The sequence below is a fragment of the Dioscorea cayenensis genome, chromosome 17 (genome assembly GCF_009730915.1).
Source record: "Dioscorea cayenensis subsp. rotundata cultivar TDr96_F1 chromosome 17, TDr96_F1_v2_PseudoChromosome.rev07_lg8_w22 25.fasta, whole genome shotgun sequence".
NCBI classification, from domain to species: Eukaryota; Viridiplantae; Streptophyta; class Magnoliopsida; order Dioscoreales; family Dioscoreaceae; genus Dioscorea; species Dioscorea cayenensis.
In genome coordinates this window covers 7578775-7597552 of record NC_052487.1, presented here as the reverse complement: position 1 = coordinate 7597552, position 18778 = coordinate 7578775, and the positions used below count along the sequence as shown (strand labels likewise).

The 18778-nt window shown below is 41.8% G+C and overlaps 1 non-coding gene across 1 annotated transcript; it reads left to right on the top strand.

The window, feature by feature from the left end:
- The first annotated feature begins 6055 nt into the window (after positions 1–6055).
- LOC120281505 lies at positions 6056–6162 on the top strand. The gene has a single exon (XR_005542644.1). It is a non-coding gene; the product is annotated as a small nucleolar RNA R71 (small nucleolar RNA).
- Positions 6163–18778: the final 12616 nt, after the last annotated feature.

The following is an 18778-nucleotide window of genomic DNA, read 5'->3' as shown; positions in this document are numbered from 1 at the left end:
CGGGAGAGTGCGGGAATGCGAGACCTCGATAACTCATCGCTCTGGCGGTCTCTGGGTAGTTGTGGTAAGAATATGACCCTGGCCCACATCTTTACCAACCCCATCATCAGTCATAAACACAAGAGGGGTGGTGTGACTATTCTCTGGTACCCGTATAAAGCTTCAAACCTATTCCCAAAATGGGCGTATTGTGAGTGACGGAAAATATAAACCCACTCTCCGGAGTTTGCACGGTGCCTCGAATATCTTGTATTGCACTGAGTGAATCGGCTGTGTGGGCATGGAGGAATAAAGAGAGTCACGTTGGTGGGCAGGATGTGTTGTCGGCTTGACGACAGACCTGTTGATAATGTGTAAGTATGCATGCTCGTCCGGGGACGGGCTAGTGGCCTTCGGTAGCCCGGTTCTTCACCCTGTCCACACAGTCTATCGCATGATGCGGAGTTACGTCTTGGGGAAATCCACTAGGTAATCATCCATACTCCCGCTATACATACAAAGCAATATCGCCACATGCCCGTCCAGATTGACGAGCTTCGGTGACCCTCATGGAAAATGGATGTCGAATGCCGAAAGCGTATAGCATCCATGAGTCGTCAAATCTCATGCATCAACGAAGCTCAAAAAGGCTACAAAAATCTCGGCACGATATTCGATGCGCGGTAGCGAAGCTCAGCGATCGATCGATAGCCTCGCCGAGCTTCCCTCACGCTAGCATCGCATCAATTTCATTGCTTGAGCTCGTCCTCCAGCTTCGAATATCCTACCGACACATGCAAATCGCACAAAACAAAGATCTAACCAAAACCGTACAAAGTCTTTGAAAGTCTCTCAAATCGAGTTTGATGCTTGGGATTCAGAAATCAAGTGTAGTGAAATACGGGTGGGGTGACTACGAGATGCTTTACTTTTATTCTTCTTCATGCGAGTGCCATATCTATCAGTGCAAAAGAAGAAAAGCGATCAAGCGACTCCAGAAAAATAGTATTGCAGAATTCCACCGCGGGCTTGTGGAAATTACCGCCTTGCGTGTTGATCTGCGGGGCGTGAAGTCCCGTGGCGGGTGCTTGACAACTCTCAAAATTCAACTTAGAACGCGTCCAGATGCTTTCTAAACATACACCATGCATTGTAAAAATGAAAATTCACAATGAAAGATATTTAGTGTATGAAAAACAATAATTAAGCGAAGGAAAGAGGATAATGGGTTACGATAAAATAAATGCGAAAATTAGAGGAATCGGCACGATATCACGACAAAAATCCTCCAAAAACAACGATGATCGAAGTCGAGAAGATGATCAAAAGGTGGTTTTCAGGCAGCTGGAGATTAGGGATGAGGATAATTCAAAAGGTTTTTAAAAGAAAAAATAGCGTCTCTTGGAGATTACATGCATCAACACGGGCATGTGAAATTACCCACGCCCGTCGCCTCGAGGAGAAACTTGACGGGCGGTGCGCCCTACAGGCGCTCTCGGGAAAAACTCTTACTACTACTGGCGATCTCCAGGGCGTGCGGAAAATACCCTGCCCAGTGCTCCTCGACCCTGACGACCGCCCTTGCCTACTAGCTTCTCTGGACATCAAGGAAAAATACCAAGTGTTATACTGCGCTGTCTGAAATTTCCACAGGCGTGGACATTCACGATACTCAACTCACGGGGCATCCGCACGCAGTGCTTTCTCGGGATGGAGAGACTCGCTGCCCGAGTTCGCGCGGGCGTGTGGAAGTATCACGGCCCGTCGCGTGGTTCACATCGTCAGCCCTCACGGTGGGAATCCATGCCCCTATGTGCTCTCGGGAAAATTCACCAAACTCTGCGGGAATTCACCGTCAGTCGCGGAAATTACCCGCAGGCGTGTGGCGTGATCGCATGGTGCGTTTATAAGGCGGCCCATGGGTCCACAGTGCCTTCTGCGGATGAGCTCGCGAGTGCAAATACGGGTGTGTAGAAATTCCACGCTCGATGTGTTTTCTCTGGATGACTTTTAGATCTGCGGGGCTCTGAAAGAATTTCTGAATATGTTTACACACTGGAACTGCCCATTATGCAAAAATTTACGAGTGAAAAACATGAAATAAAGGCTCAAAGCGACCATACTTCGCCAATTCCTCATGAAAATTCAAAGCCTACACGAAAATCACAGCACAAGCATCAAAAAATCAAGACACCAACACTTAACAAGTTATTCATGCAAACAACCTAACTAAAAGATAAGAAAAGCGATAAACACTTGGGTTGCCTCCCAAGGAAACGCTTGTTTTACGTCACTAAGCTTAGCGTACCTTGTCTTACATCACGGGGGTTCATGAATGAAAGTTGCCCTCTTATCCATGACTTGAAAGCATGATGTGCAAAGTCTCTTGAGAGTAGAGGGTGTATTATCGGGTTTCGGACAACCTAATAATGATACATCCAACTTCTTGGGTTCACGTACGTCTCCAACAACCTTGGAGTTTTTCCGGTGGCGTCTCTTAGCCCTCTTCATTTTTGAGACACCTTCTTCAGATCCCGGGGGTAGATGGTACTTCTTCCGTCGATCAAGCATCATTACATCTTCATGTCCCTCCTCTTGGTTGAACAAACCTTCATACGGATTTGGATTGAACATTTCCTGCATGTATTCATCAATAATCTCATCAGTAGTGTTTAGAAAATATAAAGTATCATCGAAATCGAGAGAATGCCGCATGGCCTTGATAAGTGCTTGTGTGATATGAATGCGATGCGTTCATTCCTTATGTTAAGCATTACTTTTCTCAGGTTTTTACATTAATATGTGTGTTTTTATGTTACTTTTATGCAGGTAGGGTTGTGAGGCCGAGTATGAAGGAGTTAGGCCAATGTGGATCATAATGCACCTATTTTGGAGGAAATCTTGCTAAGGTTCAAACGCGAAGACATAGGTCAGGTATGAGATGCTAGAGTGTGTGCCAACCTCCTCACATTCGAGTGAGCACATCCATTTGGAGGAGCACAAAAGGCGGGTCACACTCGAGCATTCGACTTATGCATATAAGAACAAGAGCTCCACCAACATGTACATCATTGAAGAAGCAAGTGATTCATGGCGTAAGCGTGTACTGTTTTGCGTTACCCCGATGAAAGTATGGGAATTGGGGAAGTTATTGAGTCGAGGGCGGTAGATGAACAACATGGCAAATCTTGTAGCGAGTCTTGTTCACGGTCGCGAGAGAAATTAGAAAGCAGGATAATCCACAGGCGTGTGGAAATTATCCACGCCCATTTGGAAATTCCGCATGGGCGGCGTATAAATCCACGCCCGGTGTAGTCGCTCGATTCGACCCTATTTAAAAGCCGATTTCGGCCCCGATTTTGATATTCTTTTCTCCATCTTTTTCCCCAACTTGCGAGAGGGCTTCGCCTAGGGGTTTCGAGGGGTATTGGCCAAGGTTTTGGAGAGGTTCTATGGCTCTGACATTGTGATTCCATTAGGAAGAAGGTTGGTAGGGGGAGCTTCAATCTAGGTGTATCCATCGGGGGTTTTCTTTATGGATTCATTGCTTTTTACATTCTATTTCTTTGATTGTACTTAGCTCCATGGAAAGCTAAACCCCTAGTGGGTACTTGGATGATTGTGAACCCTAGGATGTATTCGTTTCATTGAACTTCTTTATTATGCTTTCAATAAATTGATGTTTATTGTGAGTTCCAACCTATGAATGTAATTGTATAAACATTTCCCTAGAGTGACACTAGGGTTGAGAGTTCTTATTGGTAACCTTGTGAGTGAGTGACATACCACGGCGTTAGACAAAAACTAGGTTGGAGAGGGTTGAGAGGGTGTGTCGAGAGATACGGGGAGGCGTCCCCTTTCCCCTCCGATGTGATAGATTCTACCTCTGTTCCTCGAGGTTCTTTGCGGCCATAATAGAGTGAATGGTCTAAGAGATGAACCTCAGCTGGGGACTAGTTCTGCGCGTGCAATGGGTGAAGCGTTGAGGTGATCTTAGTATCTAGGGGCTTAATTGTGGCTAGGGGACCTTCCGCTTTGGACCAAAGGGTTAGAGTCTAAATTTAGGGAAGAGATTTATCACTTGGAATCCCTAGAGCTCATTGCAACTCTATCGCGAGTCGCGAGGTGTTGAGATTGTTCGATTTCTCCTCGGGGACATGTATAGAGTTAGGCATAGTTGACCTTAGATTTGGGACTATGTATATAAGGTTTTCCACGACTCACCATTGCATTGATTAGGAAGGATAATAGAGGGTTCTTGCACTTGAAGCGATTATCCTAGGTGAAGCGATTATCCGAGTATCACATCTTTATCGATTGCCTTACCCTCTTCTTTAATTTTGCTCTCTTACTTGTTGATTTTATTGTTGAGAATTGAATTATTTCCACACTTATCACTGTTGATATTCCACATAGCTAAGAATCGAATTAAGTGTCTTTACTCCCTACTCCCGATGGATTCGACCCGCTCACCCGGGATTATTACTTGACAAACCCCGTGCACTTGTTGGATATCGCATAGAGACCTTGTCGAGACCTTAACAAGGCGGTATGTGAGCTTGTCATCTCCAACTCTCAAGGTGAGCTCTCTCGCCATCCATGTCAATCAATGCTTTGAAGTCCCCAAGAGCGGTCTCCCAAGTATCAAAGGTACATCCGCATCCTCATCGACATCTAGCACTACAAAGTCAACCGGGAAAAAAATATACTTGTCCACCTTGACAAACACGTCTTCAATGATGCCTCTCGGATGTCGCATTGTTCTATCCGCTAGTTGCAAAGTCATCCGAGTAGGCCTAGGCTCGCCCAAGCCTAGCTTTTTGAAAGAAGGTGTATGGCATGACGTTAATACTTGCCCTGAGGTCCACCAATGCCATTTCTTCACCTAGATTTGCCAATATTACACGGAATAATAAAAGCTTCCTCGGTCTTTCTTCTTGTTCGGCATGTTCTTTTTGCAATACCGCCCGAGCATGAAGCATCTAAATCAACTGAAGCACTCTCCTCCAACTTCCTTTTGTTGGTCGACAAGTCTTTCAAGAACTTGCATACTTAGGCATTTGGATCAATGCCACAACAAAAGGAATATTAATGTGGGAGTTGCTTGAACAAACTCGAGGAACTTTTTGTACTTTGTTCATCCCCTTGGTCATTTTTCAATCTAGAGGATAAAGGTTCTTGGCTTGAAAGGTGGGGAGTACCACCTCTTTCTCTTTTGCTCGTCCCTCTTTCACTGTATAACCTCGGTGCGTGTTCTTTTGGCTTCTCACTCGGAAACCTACCTTCAACCTCACGACCACTTCTCAAAGTGATCGCCTTCACATGCTCTTTAGGGTTGGTCTCTGTGTTGCTTGGTAAGCTTCCATGTGGCCTTCGAGAGAGACTTCGTAATTTGACCACACTGATTTTTCAAGGTTATGCAAAGAGGCGGTGTGGTTGTGAAGTGTAGCCTCGACTGATTCAAACCTAGTATTTGCAGATTGCACAAATCTAGCCAAGTGCTTCTCTAGGTCCATCATTCGGGTTTCCAAACCTGAGACTCATTTTTCAATCGAGAGGCTTGTTGTTGTTGTTGGAAACCGGTGGCCCCATGACCTTTTTGTGGACCTTGATTACTCCATGAGAAATTGGGATGATTCTTCCAACCCGGGATGTAGGGAATTGCTATATGGGTTTCCTTGAGGTCTATGCCATTACCTACAAAAATCAACATTCTCCACCCGAAGAAACATCACCAATAGAGATCGAGACGATCGGAGGGAGCATGTCCTCCACCACACCTGGTGCAATTAGTCACGGCCGCCACTCTATTTGAAGTTAGAAGATCTAACTTCTTCCTCAAATTTTCCACTTGGGCCGCCAATGAAGTTACCGCATCTATCTCATAGAGACCGGACATCTTTTTCTTCTCCCTAACATTCCATTGGTAGCTGTTTAACCCTATTTCTTCAAACAACTGACGAGCCTCATCGGGGGTCTTGCTACCTAAGGTATCTCCTGCTGCCTCATCCAAGAGTTGCCTTGTACTCGGGGTTTTAAACCATTGTAAAAGGTTTGAACAATCATCCACTCCGGGAATCCGTGTTGCGGGCACTTCCTCAGGAGCTCCTTAAACCTTTCCCATGTCTCGAATAGAGACTCCAATTCAAGCTGAACAAAGGATGAGATCTCGTTCCTAAGCCCTTTGATTTTATAGGGAGGAAATAACGAGCTAAAAAGCTTCCACCATCTCCTCCCACATGGCAGTTGGCGCTCTAGGTAGCAGTGTAGCCACTTTGCTTAGCTCTCCCCTTTTAGGGGAAAATGGGAAGGCTCTCAATTTGATGGCATCATCCGTCACACCATTTATCTTGACATATCACACACCTCAGAAAGCTCTCTATGTGATTTGTTTGGATCGGCCAAACCATTGAATTCTGGATTCTTTGCAACATGTGGATAAATGCCGGCTTCAACTCAAAGTTCTGAGCTGTAATTGGGGGACGCACAATACTCGATTGTGTCCCCAACATCTGAAGAGTCGGCATAATCGAATAATGTTCATTGTTGCTCATTCTGTTCTGCCATGTTTTCAGATTCTTCTGCTTCCAAATCAGCTGGATTAGACTGTTCTTGCACAGGCTCTTTCCCTTTTCTTCTAAGTGTACGTTCAAGTTCGGGATCCTCTTCAATCAATATTGAGGGATTCCCTCGGGTCATAACCTGGAGATGCACCCAAAAGAAAAGAAAAAGAATCGAGAACAATAATAGGATAAGAAGATATGAAATAGAATGTATGGTAAAAATAGCTAAGAAAACAAAGTGCAAAAGTATCTCTAAACGCCTACTCCCGGCAGCGGTGCCAAAAAAACTTGACAAAGATCCCTTGCGTATATCCCAGCAAGTGCGGGTTTGTCGAAGTAATAATCCAGTGGCCGGGTATCAAATCCACGAGGGAGTAGGGAATAAAAAAATACTTAATTCGATTCTTAGCTATGTGAAAGATCAATGATGATGAGTGTGACAATGATTCAATTCTCAATAATAAAAAGCAACAAATAAGAGCAAAAAAAGTAAAGAAGGGGGTAAGGTAATCGATAAAGATGGGGTACCGGATAATGCTCCACCTAGGATAATTGTTTCAAGTGCAAGAACCCTCTATTATGCTTCCTAATCAATGCAATGGTGAGTCGTGGAAATCCTTAATTACATAGTCCCAAATCTAAGGTCAACTATGCCTAACTCTATACATGTCCCGGAGGAGAAATCGAACAATCTCAACACCTCGCACTCGCATAGAGTTGCAATAAACTCTAGGGATTCCAAGTGATAAATCTCTTCCTAATTATAGACCTAACCCTTTGGTCAAGGTGGAAGGTCCCTAACCACAATTGAGCCCTAGATACTAAGATAACCTCAACGCTTCACTCCGTTGCCGCGCAACTAAGCCCGAGTGAAGTTCATCCCTTAGACCATTCACTCTATTATGACCACAAAGAACTCGAGGAGCAGTAGAATCTATCACGTCGGAGGAAAGGGGACGCCCAGTGCCTCTCGACTCACCCTCTCAACCCTCTCCAACCTAGATTTCTCTAGCAGCTCGTGGTATATCACTCACTCGCGGGGTTACCAACAAGAACTCTCAACCCCTAGTATCACTCTCGGGGAAATGTTCATACAATCAAGCATTCAAGGGTTGGAACTCACAATAAACATCAATTTATTGAAAGCATAATATAGAGATTCAAAAGCGAATACATCCTAGGGTTCACAAATACCCAAGTACCCACTAGGGGTTTAGCTCTCCATGGAGCTAAGTACAATCAAAGAAATAGAATGTAAAAGCAATGAATCCATAAAAGAAACCCCCTCGATGGTGCGTAGTCATTTGGTATTGTGGAGAAAGCGAATTTCCACACGCCCGTGTGGATCCTCTGAACTCCATTTTTCTCGGTCGATTGTGAGCAGTCTTTTGCTACGGTATTTTTTTCTACCTTGTTCTGCCGGTTCTACTGCTTTCTGATATCCGCTGAATAGCTTCCCGAATCCATACTTTCATTGGAGTAGCGAGCGAGCACACGCTCACGTCATGGATCACTTGCTTCTTCGATGATAGGCGCGTTGGTGGAGCTCTTGTTCTATGTGCATAAGTCGGAATGCTCTAGTATGGGCGCCTTTGTGCCCCTCAAATGGATGTGCCAAACTCGAATACTGAGGGAGGTTGGCACACACTCTAACATCTCATCGACCTATGTCTTTGTGTTTGAACCTTAGCAAGATTTCCTCAAAAATCGGTGCATTGTAATCCACATTGGCTTCTTTCCTTCATATTTGGCCTCACAACCCTACTTGCACGAAAGTAACATAAAAACACACATATTAGTGTAAAAACCTAAGAAAAAGTAATCCTCAACAAAAGGAATGAGCAACCCGCATTCATATCGCACAAAGCACTTATCGAGTATCCAGTGATGGCAGTGAGCTAGATCATGACATTGACACTTGACTTCATTCCCATTTCTTTACTTCTACATTTCATTTTGGACTTGTATACTTAAAAAGGATTTTCCTTCTGAGTTTATTTTCATTTTGATGTCTCGAGTTATATTCATTGCTTTATCTTTTATTTACTGAAGTTGTTTTTGTTTTATTGAGCTTTACTAAACCCCCTCATGTATGCGTGCAAATGGTCTTGTCAGTATAAGAACTGAGAACTAGTCATGGACACGGCCAAGGTGCTTCGGCACTTGGCCGTGTGTGCTTCATAACCCGTTGGAACAACATTCCCAAGGATTTAGCTCTATCAAATGCAATACTAGGAGTCAGGGGAGTATTGTTTTGATTGCTTCTCCCACATATATTCTTGTTTGATATATTATGAGTGAGCTTGCATGTGTATATTGGGGATAATGTACAACTTAAGTGTGTGTGTGTGTGTGTGTGTGTGGGGGGAGTTTCATAATGCACATCTCCTTTATATAGGTTTTGATTGATATACATGCTCATATAGCCAATGGCGGTTCACCTTAGTTGCAATGATTGTATTCTTGAGTTTAGGAGAATTTTTTTTAACATTGAATGCTCTCATACTCTCGTTCTTCCTTGAATTTCTAGAAATTTTTGCCCGATTGACACTTGTTGTACTACTCACTCTTTAAAAACTCTTTTGGAAACTCAAGTTTGATGTTAAAGGGACTAGTTATTGTTGTTTCTTTTGTAATTGTGAAAAAAAAGAAAGAACAAAATAGTTTTATTATTTAGTTGTGCTTGTTGAGTGGAAAGAGCTACCACCTATGAAGAATGAAGCTACTCTCATAAGTCGGATATTAGTCATGCCCTAATGAGAGAAAGAGCTATCTCATAGGATGAGTGAAAACTACTACCCCAGTAGAAAGAGCTACCACCTCGAAAGTGTGAAAGCCGCCTTAGCGCCCGCTTTGGAAAGGGCTACCTTAGAGGATGTGTGAAGCTACTACCATCTTTTTAATTTTTGTTACTTTATGTAGATAAATAAGTACCTTATACTTAGAACTTTGAGAAGTATACATTGGGTTGACTTGAGTAGTTTACACACATTTACATGATTTCGGTTTTGTTGTCCTTTTTTATTTGAGTTTTTAGCTAGAGCATTGATTTTTTGTATTTAACGTTCAAATTTCCCCTACTTGTAAAATGCTCTCTTTGCATGTTTTGGTGAACCTAAGGCCAAGCACTTCCATATTTCCTTTGTCGATACTTCAATGTTTTAATTTTTTGCATAAGGACAAGCAAAAGCTTAAGTGTGGGGGAGTTTGATAAGTGCTTGTGTGATAAGAATGCGAAGTGTTATTTCCTTATGATGAGCATTAATTTTATCTGGTTTTAGTGCTAATATGTATGCATTTATGTTACTTTCATGCATATAGGGTTGTGAAGCTGAATGGTAATGAAAAGAAGCCAATGTAGATCGTGAAAGCATTATTTGGATGAAATCTTGAGAAGGTTCAAAAGCGAAGATATAAGTCGGGTTCAAGATGCAAGAATGTGTGCCAACCTCCTTGTATTCAAGTTAGCTACGATGGTTTGGAGAGGCATAAGGCGATCACATTCAAGTATCCGGCTTGTGCATTGATAGCAAGATCTTCACCGGTGAAGCCGTTTATTGAAGAAGCAAAGCCATCTCGGCGTAAATGTGTGCCCGTTCGTCACATCGATGAAAAGCATGGATTCGGAAGTGTTTCGAGGCGATGCTTGTAGCAAAACAACATGGCGGTCTTTGTTCCTGACCCGGCCGAAAAAAAGTGAAGTTCGAGAGAATCCACATGGGCATGTTGAAATTATCACGCCGGGTGTGGAATTACTACGAGGGCCGTGTGGAAAATCCCGCGGGGCATGTGGATGGCGATTCGGCCTTATTCAAAGCCAATTTCAGCTCGATTTCGGATTCTTTACTCCATCTTTTACCCAACTTGAGAGAGCTGGAGCTAGGGTTTTTGCAAGGTATTGGCAAAGGGATTTGGAGAGGTTCTTACGCTTTGACATCGTGCTCCATTTGGTAGAAGGTTAGTGGGAGAGCTTTGATCGGCACCGATTCGGCGACGTGTATCCTAGGCAGGACAAAGGGACCTTTGGAAGAGTTGAGGCTTTTCCACAAGGCGATCATCGATGACTATCGAGGGGTTTTCTATGGATTACTTGCTTTTTACATTCTATTTCATTGTTGATTGTAACTAGCTCCATGTAGAGCTAAACCCCTAGTGGGTACTTGGATTTGTGAACCCTTGGATGTATTTGTTTCATTAAAACTTTTATTATGGTTTCATTTGTCACGCCCCGTCTCGCGGGTCCCACTCATGACATACCGCCACGATAACCCAAGGGAGGTCCAACACTAACTCACCCCTAGATCACCGTAAAGGGCTAACTTTGTTTCTGTACAAAAACCACTATAACAATAATAAACATTCTAGCAATCAATATACCCAAATGTTCCTACACAACCCATCACTTTAATTTAAACCATGACAACAACCATTCACTTAGAGTATACATCTCATACACAACATAAAAGCTAACCAACATATTTAAAAAGTATCAAAGAAGAAAGATACATATTAATATTAGGGGTTGGTAATATCCTAGTGGATCCATCAACTACATGCCAAAAATATATAAGCTTCATACCGACAGAAAAATACAAACTACTACGCCAAGCACTTCACGCTTCTATCCATTTCTTTGTCTTTGTCACAGGGGAGGGAAAAAAATAAAGGGGGATGAGTAACTAGGTTACTCGGTGAGTGAGCTAAACATGGAGCTATATCCCATACATAATATATTAAAAGTAAAAAGGTAAAAAAATATATTTCAACTCCTCAAAATATTCAATATACCTTGTGTATCAAGTATAAATTAAGATATAAAAATTTACAACAATGAAATGCTCGATAAAAACTCTTTTTAAATCATCTCAAAAATCCATATGAGTAAGAAATCCAAGTTTATACTTTGGCTTAGTAACTCATAATTCAAAAAAATGTATAAATCATCGATTAAAAATAAACAAATATATTTTTAAATAGCCTCGAAAACCCTCCCTCGCTAACCCTGTGGCGCGGTTGGGTCGGGAAACCACCAAGATCGCATATCTTGGCGTTGGCGCTGGGAAGTTCGTGTGGTGACTCGAACAACCCAACTATATCAAGTCGAGGGCTCTCGCTCCCACGAAATGGCATAACCGGTTTGGCGAGTATTCCACGCCACCTCTATACGAGGTCGGCCCGTGGAAACCATCCACACTCTCCGCTGCGATAAGTATTGGGGTTTCCCCACTGTCACCATCAAAACCACCCCGTCAAGAACATGAAGGCCGTAGCCCACCATTTCCATGGATATGTTCAAGACCCCACGGGTGTTTGCATAATAAAATCAAATATTCATTACAAAGCTGAAAAGGGTCCTTATTGAGGGACTATGTTCACAAATCATGAATGAAAGCAATAAATAGCATTACGGCCCGTAGGGCTAAATATATTCATCAATAGGGAACAAGTATTCACAAATGCCAATCTCACTCCAAAAAGTCAACAACTTGTTCATAACCATTCAATGAAAACATTTTTCGTTAAAAAAAGCGACATACAAGAATATTCATTGAAAACACATATGTATACCTCAAATCAATTACATCATTTTTCATGGTAATATTCAATTTGTTTTTACCCAAAAGCTTTTTGGTCATCATAGGAAAAAAACATCAATCTTTTATAAGGATACATAATTCAAACATATCTTCTAAAAACATATTTTTTTCAAATCATAACAACAACATATGTATATTAATAATCTTTAGTAAAAAAACCATGAAGGAGATCAAATCATAAATCCTCATGATATCCAAATCCAATGAATAACATCTCAAGAGTTTTATAGATAGAAATCTTGTCATTCAAAGGCCAATATATATATATGTATATATATGCATGATATATAGTCCATAATTTAGTAAATCCCACTCACAAACTTGGCGAGCTAACACCCTCCAAAGTTACTTGTCTATAATCTCTTTTCCTTTGCTTGAAGCTTCTCCTCCTAGAAGCCGTTAAACAACCAACAAAAAGCAAGATTCAACAACAATACTACAACCAATTAAAAAGAAGGAAAAATGTGCTTAAAAATAGGAGTAAATTGTTTCTAGAGTTTTTCTAAGCACTCTAATAAGAAGATATAACAAGAATGAAACCTTTAAAAATCCTCAAAAATCAGCAAAAAAAGAACAAAAAGGAATTCAACTTGGGTCGAGTGCTACGATAGCTTGAACCCTTGAGATACAAGATGTCTCTCATTTCCTCACCAAATCATGGTTTTACAACCTTAAAAATGATTCTAATCTTTAAATCACTTCAATAACTAAGATTTCTCACAAAAAAATTTCAAAAGAATCACAACAAGGATGAGAGGGTGAAAAGGAGGAAGTTGATGTAGCCTAACTCACCGATAATCCTCTCTATGCCTTAATCGAACTCTTCTTCTTGTAAGGAGATGAGATTTCCACTTCTTCTTTTGTTTGGGGATCAAAGATGAGAGGTTTGAAGAGAAAAAAATGAAGAAAAATCAGAGGAGAAGGAAGAAGGAGAAAAAAGAAGCTAGGAATGTCCTAGAAGGTCCAAGAAGGTCAATATATATGCCAAGGCTCGTGAGACCACTTTGAGGGCCACTTCAGAAATCTTCACGGGCTCCATGCGCCCGCATGGAGGCCGTGAGGACTTCAGGTTGGTCCATTCAGCCCACAAAAATTGAATTTTTTTACGAGAAACCCTCACGGGCTTCCATGCGCCCGCATGGAAACCGTGAGAGCTTTCAGGTTAACCTCCAAAATGACTCTCTCTCCCACTTTAAAAACCTCCCAAAAACCATAACTAAGTTCCTAACACAAAAGAACACTCAAAATACTTAAACAACAAGTTAAACTCAAAAGGCAAAACATAAGCAAAGTAAAGAAAAAAAGTCAAACTCCCACATCCTACCCCCTTAAAAGAAATTTGACCTCGAAATTTAGCATACCTCTAGTTTCAAACAACAAGGGATATTTACTCTTCATTGCTCCTTCTGGTTCCCAAGTTATTTCTTCTACAACATCATTCCTCCAAAAGTACTTTTTACCATAGGTATGTTCTTTCTTGAAGATTTTTTTCACTTGGTGATCCAAAAATCTTCACCGGTTGCACCTCAAACTTCAAATCTTCTCTTAACTCCATTTGGTGGTGTTTCAAGACAATGAGGAAAGAGTCGGGGGATATACTTCTTCAACACGGAGACATGAAACACATTGTGAATCTTTTTCCAACTCAGGTGGTAATTCTAATCGATGAGGCTACCGGGTCCAATTCTCTCTAGAATCAAAAATGGACCTATATATCGGGGATTCAACTTTCCCCTACCTCGAAACCGAATTACCCCTTTCCATGGAGAAATTTTTAAGAATACTCTATCACCAACTTCAAACTCCAAGAATCTCCTTCGATTGTCAGCATAACTCTTTTGCCTATCCTGAGCTGCTTTCAATCTATCTCTAATCACTTTCACTTTCTCAATAGTTTGATCAATTAATTCCACACTTTGAAGCTTCCTTTCTCCCACTTCATCCCAACAAAGAGGAGTCCTACACTTCCTTCCATACAAGGCTTCGTATGGAGCCATACCAATGCTTGCTTGAAAGCTATTATTATAGGCAAACTCCACCAATGCTAGGTGTTGATCCCAACTTCCTTGAAAATCTATAACACAAGCTCTTAACATGTCTTCAAGGGTCTGAATGGTTCTTTCTGATTGACCATCTGTCTGAGGATGATAAGCAGTACTAAACTTTAAAGTTGTACCTAGAGCCTCCTGAAATCTTGGCCAAAAACGAGAGGTAAATCTAGGGTCTCGATCTGAAACTATCGAAACTGGTACTCCATGCAATTTCACTATCTCATCTATGTACAACTTTGCCAATTTCTCCAAGGAATACTTAGTATGCACTGCTAAGAAATGTGCTGACTTTGTCAATCTATCCACTATCACCCACACTGCATCAAAACCTCGAGTTGTTCGTGGTAAACCTACCACAAAATCCATCGTTATATGCTCCCACTTCCATTCTGGGATTGGAAGAGGTTGTAACAATCCTGAAGGTCTTTGATGCTCTGCCTTGACTTGTTGGCACACTAGGCACTTAGCCACAAACTCTGCTATCTCTTTCTTCATTCCTGGCCACCAATAATTCTCCTTGATTGTTCTGTACATCTTGGTACTTCCAGGATGAACTGCATAAGCTGAAGAATGAGCTTCTTCCAAAATTACTTTCTTGAGCTCTAAATCTGCCGGAACACAAACACGTCCTCGAAACTCTAGGATTCCATCTTCTCTCAGTCTGAACTCACTAGTCTCTTCTGTATGTAACCTCTGCATCTCTTGTATCAACTTTTCATCATTACCCTGAAGCTCCTTAATACGATCCAACAGTAATGGTCTTACTATGAAGCTGGCTACTAATGCTCCAGTATCTCCAACGTTAAGGTCTAATCTCAAGCACTTCATTGCTGAAAGAAGTTGCACATAGGACACCCTCAAAGAAGATACTGAAGTAGACTTCCTACTCAAAGCATCAGCAACCACATTTGCTTTTCCTGGATGATAGTCTATGATCAAATCATAATCCTTTATTAATTCCAACCATCGTCGCTGCCTCAAGTTCAATTCCTTCTGAGTAAAAAGATACTTCAAGCTTTTATGGTCTGTAAAAATCCGACACGTTTCTCCAAAAAGATAATGCCTCCAAATCTTCAAAGAAAAGACCACCGCTGCCAACTCCAAATCATGGGTGGGATAATTCAACTCATGCTGCTTTAACTGCCTAGAGGCATAGGCCACCACTTTTCCCTCTTGCATCAACACACAACCTAAACCTTGCAGAGAAGCATCACTGTAGACTACAAACTCTTTCCCACTTTCTGGCAAAGTAAGCACTGGAGCTGATGTCAAACGGTCCTTCAAAGTTTGAAAGCTGTTTTCACACTCATCATTCCAAGAAAACTTCACTTCCTTACGAGTTAACTTTGATAATGGCAAGGCAATTGAAGAAAATCCTTCCACAAATCTCCTATAATAACCCGCAAGTCCAAGAAAACTTCGAACTTCGGTAACATTCTTCGGCCTTTCCCACTTTACAATGGCTTCAACTTTCTTTGGATCCACAAATATCCCTTCTCCTGACACCACATGTCCAAGAAATCCAACTTCATAGAGCCAAAACTCGCACTTGGAGAATTTAGCATATAATTTCTTCTCCCGAAGAGTTTGCAAAACAATCCTAAGATGCTGAGCATGCTCCTCGTTTGAAGGTGAATAGACCAAAATATCATCAATAAACACAATGACAAACTTGTCTAAATAAGGTCTAAACACCCTGTTCATCAAATCCATAAAAGCTGCAGGAGCATTAGTCAAACCAAATGGCATCACCAAAAACTCATAATGGCCATAACGGGTCCGAAAAGCTGTCTTTGGGACATCCTCTGACTTAATCTTCAACTGATGATACCCAGACCGCAAATCAATTTTAGAGAACACCTTTGCTCCCTTCAATTGATCAAATAAATCATCAATCCTTGGCAATGGGTACTTGTTCTTGATTGTCACCCGATTTAATTGCCTGTAATCTATGCACAACCTCATAGATCCATCCTTCTTCTTTACAAAGAGAACTGGTGCACCCCAAGGTGATACACTTGGTCGAATAAAACCCTTGTCTACAAGATCTTGCAATTGAGTCTTCAATTCTCTTAGCTCTGCTGGTGCCATCCGATAAGGTGGTATAGAAATAGGAGCTGTACCAGGTAGTAAATCTATAGCAAACTCCATTTCTCTATCTGGTGGTAAACCTGGTAAGTCTTCAGGAAAAACATCCTGAAACTCACTCACCACTGGCATCTCTTCTAAAGCTGGCTCCTTAACTCTTGTATCTACCACATGAGCCAAAATCATTGGGCAACCCTTGCCCAACAATCTTCTAGCTTCCATGGATGAAATTAAACATGAAGGCAAAGTCCTTCTCACACCCTTTAACACCACTGCGGGTCCACAAAGACACGGGAAAAGTAACTTCCTTCTTGAAACAATCAATGGAAGCTAGAAGATTGTTGAGCAGAGGGTTGCCCAATGATTTCAGCTCATGTGGTAGATACAAGAGTTAAGGAGCCAGCTTTTAGAAGAGATGCCAGCTGGTGAGTGAGTTTCGAGGATGTTTTTCACGAAGACTTACGGGTTACCACCGATAGAGGAAATGGAGTTTTGCTATAGATTTTCTACAGGTGCACTCCCCATGTTCTATGCCACCTTATCCGGATGGCACCAGCTGAGCTAGAGAAATTGAGAGACTCAATTGCAAGATCTTGCAGACAAGGGTTTTATTCGACCAAGTGTATCACCTTGGGGTGCACCGATTCTCTTTGTAAAGAAGAAGGATGGATCTATGAGGTTGTGCACTAGATTACGAGACATTAAATCGGGTGACAATCAAGAACAAGTACCCATTGCCAAGGATTGATGATTTATTTGATCAATTGAAGGAGAGCAGGTGTTCTCTAAAAATTGATTTCATGATCTGGGTATCATCGATTTGAAGATTAAGTCGAGAGGATGTCCCAAAGACAGACTTTTTCGGACCCGTTATGGCCATTATGAGGTGGTGATGCCATTGGTTTGACTAATGTCTCTGCAGCTTTTATGGATTTGATGAGCAGGGGTGTTTAGACCTTATTTGAGACAAGTTTGTCATTGTGTTTATTGATGATATTTTGTCCTATTCACCTTCAAGCGAGGAGCATGCTCGGCATCTTAGGATTGTTTTGCAAACTCTTGGAGAAGAAATTATATGCTAAATTCTCCAAGTGCGAGTTTTTGGCTCTATGAAGTTGGATTTCTTGGACATGTGGTGTCGGGGAGAGGATATTTGTGGATCCAAAGAAAGTTGAAGCCATTGTAAAGTGGGAAAGGCGAAGAATGTTACGAAGTTGAAGTTTTCTTGGACTTGCGAGGTTATTATAGGAGATTTGTGGAAGGATTTTCTTCAATTGCCTTGCCATTATCAAAGATTAACTCGTAAGGAAGTGAAGTTTTTCTTGGAATGATGAGTGTGAAAAGCTGACTTTTCAAACTTTTGAAGGACCGTTTGACATCGACTCGGTAACACTTTGCCGAGAGAGTGGGAAAGAGTTTGTAGTCTACGGTGATGCTACTCGAGGTTTAGGTTGTGTGTTGATGCAAGAGGGAAAAGTGGTGGCCTATGCCTCTAGGATTAAAGCGACATGAGTTGAATTATCCCACCCATGATTTGGAGTTGGCGTGAGTGGTCTTTTCTTTGAAAGATTTGGAGGCATTATCTTTTTGGAGAAAGCGATGTAGCGGTTTTTTGACGGACCATAAAAGCTTGAAGTATCTTTTTACTCGAAGGAATTGAACTTGAGGCGTGACGATGGTTGGAATTAATAAAGGATTATGATTTGATCATAGACTATCATCCGAGAAAAAGCAAAATGTGAGTTCGCGATGCTTTGAGTAGAAGTCTACTTAGGTATCTTCTTTGAGGGTGTCCTATGTGCAACTTCTTTCGACAATGAAGTGCTTGAGATTGAGACCTTAACGTTGGAATCTTTGGAGCATTAGTAGCCGACTTCATGGTAAGACCATTCTTGCATTGGATCGTATTAAGGAGCTTCGGGTAATGATGAAAAGTTGATACAAAGAGATGACGAGAGGGTTACATACGAGAAGAGACTAGTGAGTTCGGGGGCGAGGAAGATGGAATCCTAGAGTTTTGAGGGGCGTGTTTGTGTTCGCCGGATTTAGAGCTCAGAAAGTAATTTTGGAAGAAGCTCATTCTTATTTCATGCGGTTCATCCTGGAAGTACCAAGATGTACGAGAACAATCAAGGAGAATTATTGGTGGCAGGGAATGAAGAAAGAGATAGCGAGTTTGTGGCTAAGTGCCTAGTGTGCCAACAAGTCAGGCGAGCATCAAAGACCTTGAGGATTGTTACAACCTCTTCCAATCCCAGAATGGAAGTGGGAGCATATATCGATGGATTTTTGTGGTAGGTTTACCACGGAACAACTCGAGTTTTGATGCGGTGTGGGTGATAGTGGATAGATTGACAAAAGTCGGCACATTTCTTAGCGAGTGCATACTAAGTATTCCTTGGAGAAATTGGCAAAGTTGTACATAGATGAGATAGTGAAATTGCATGAATTACCGTTTCGATAGTTTCGGATCGAGACCCTAGATTTACCTCTCGTTTTT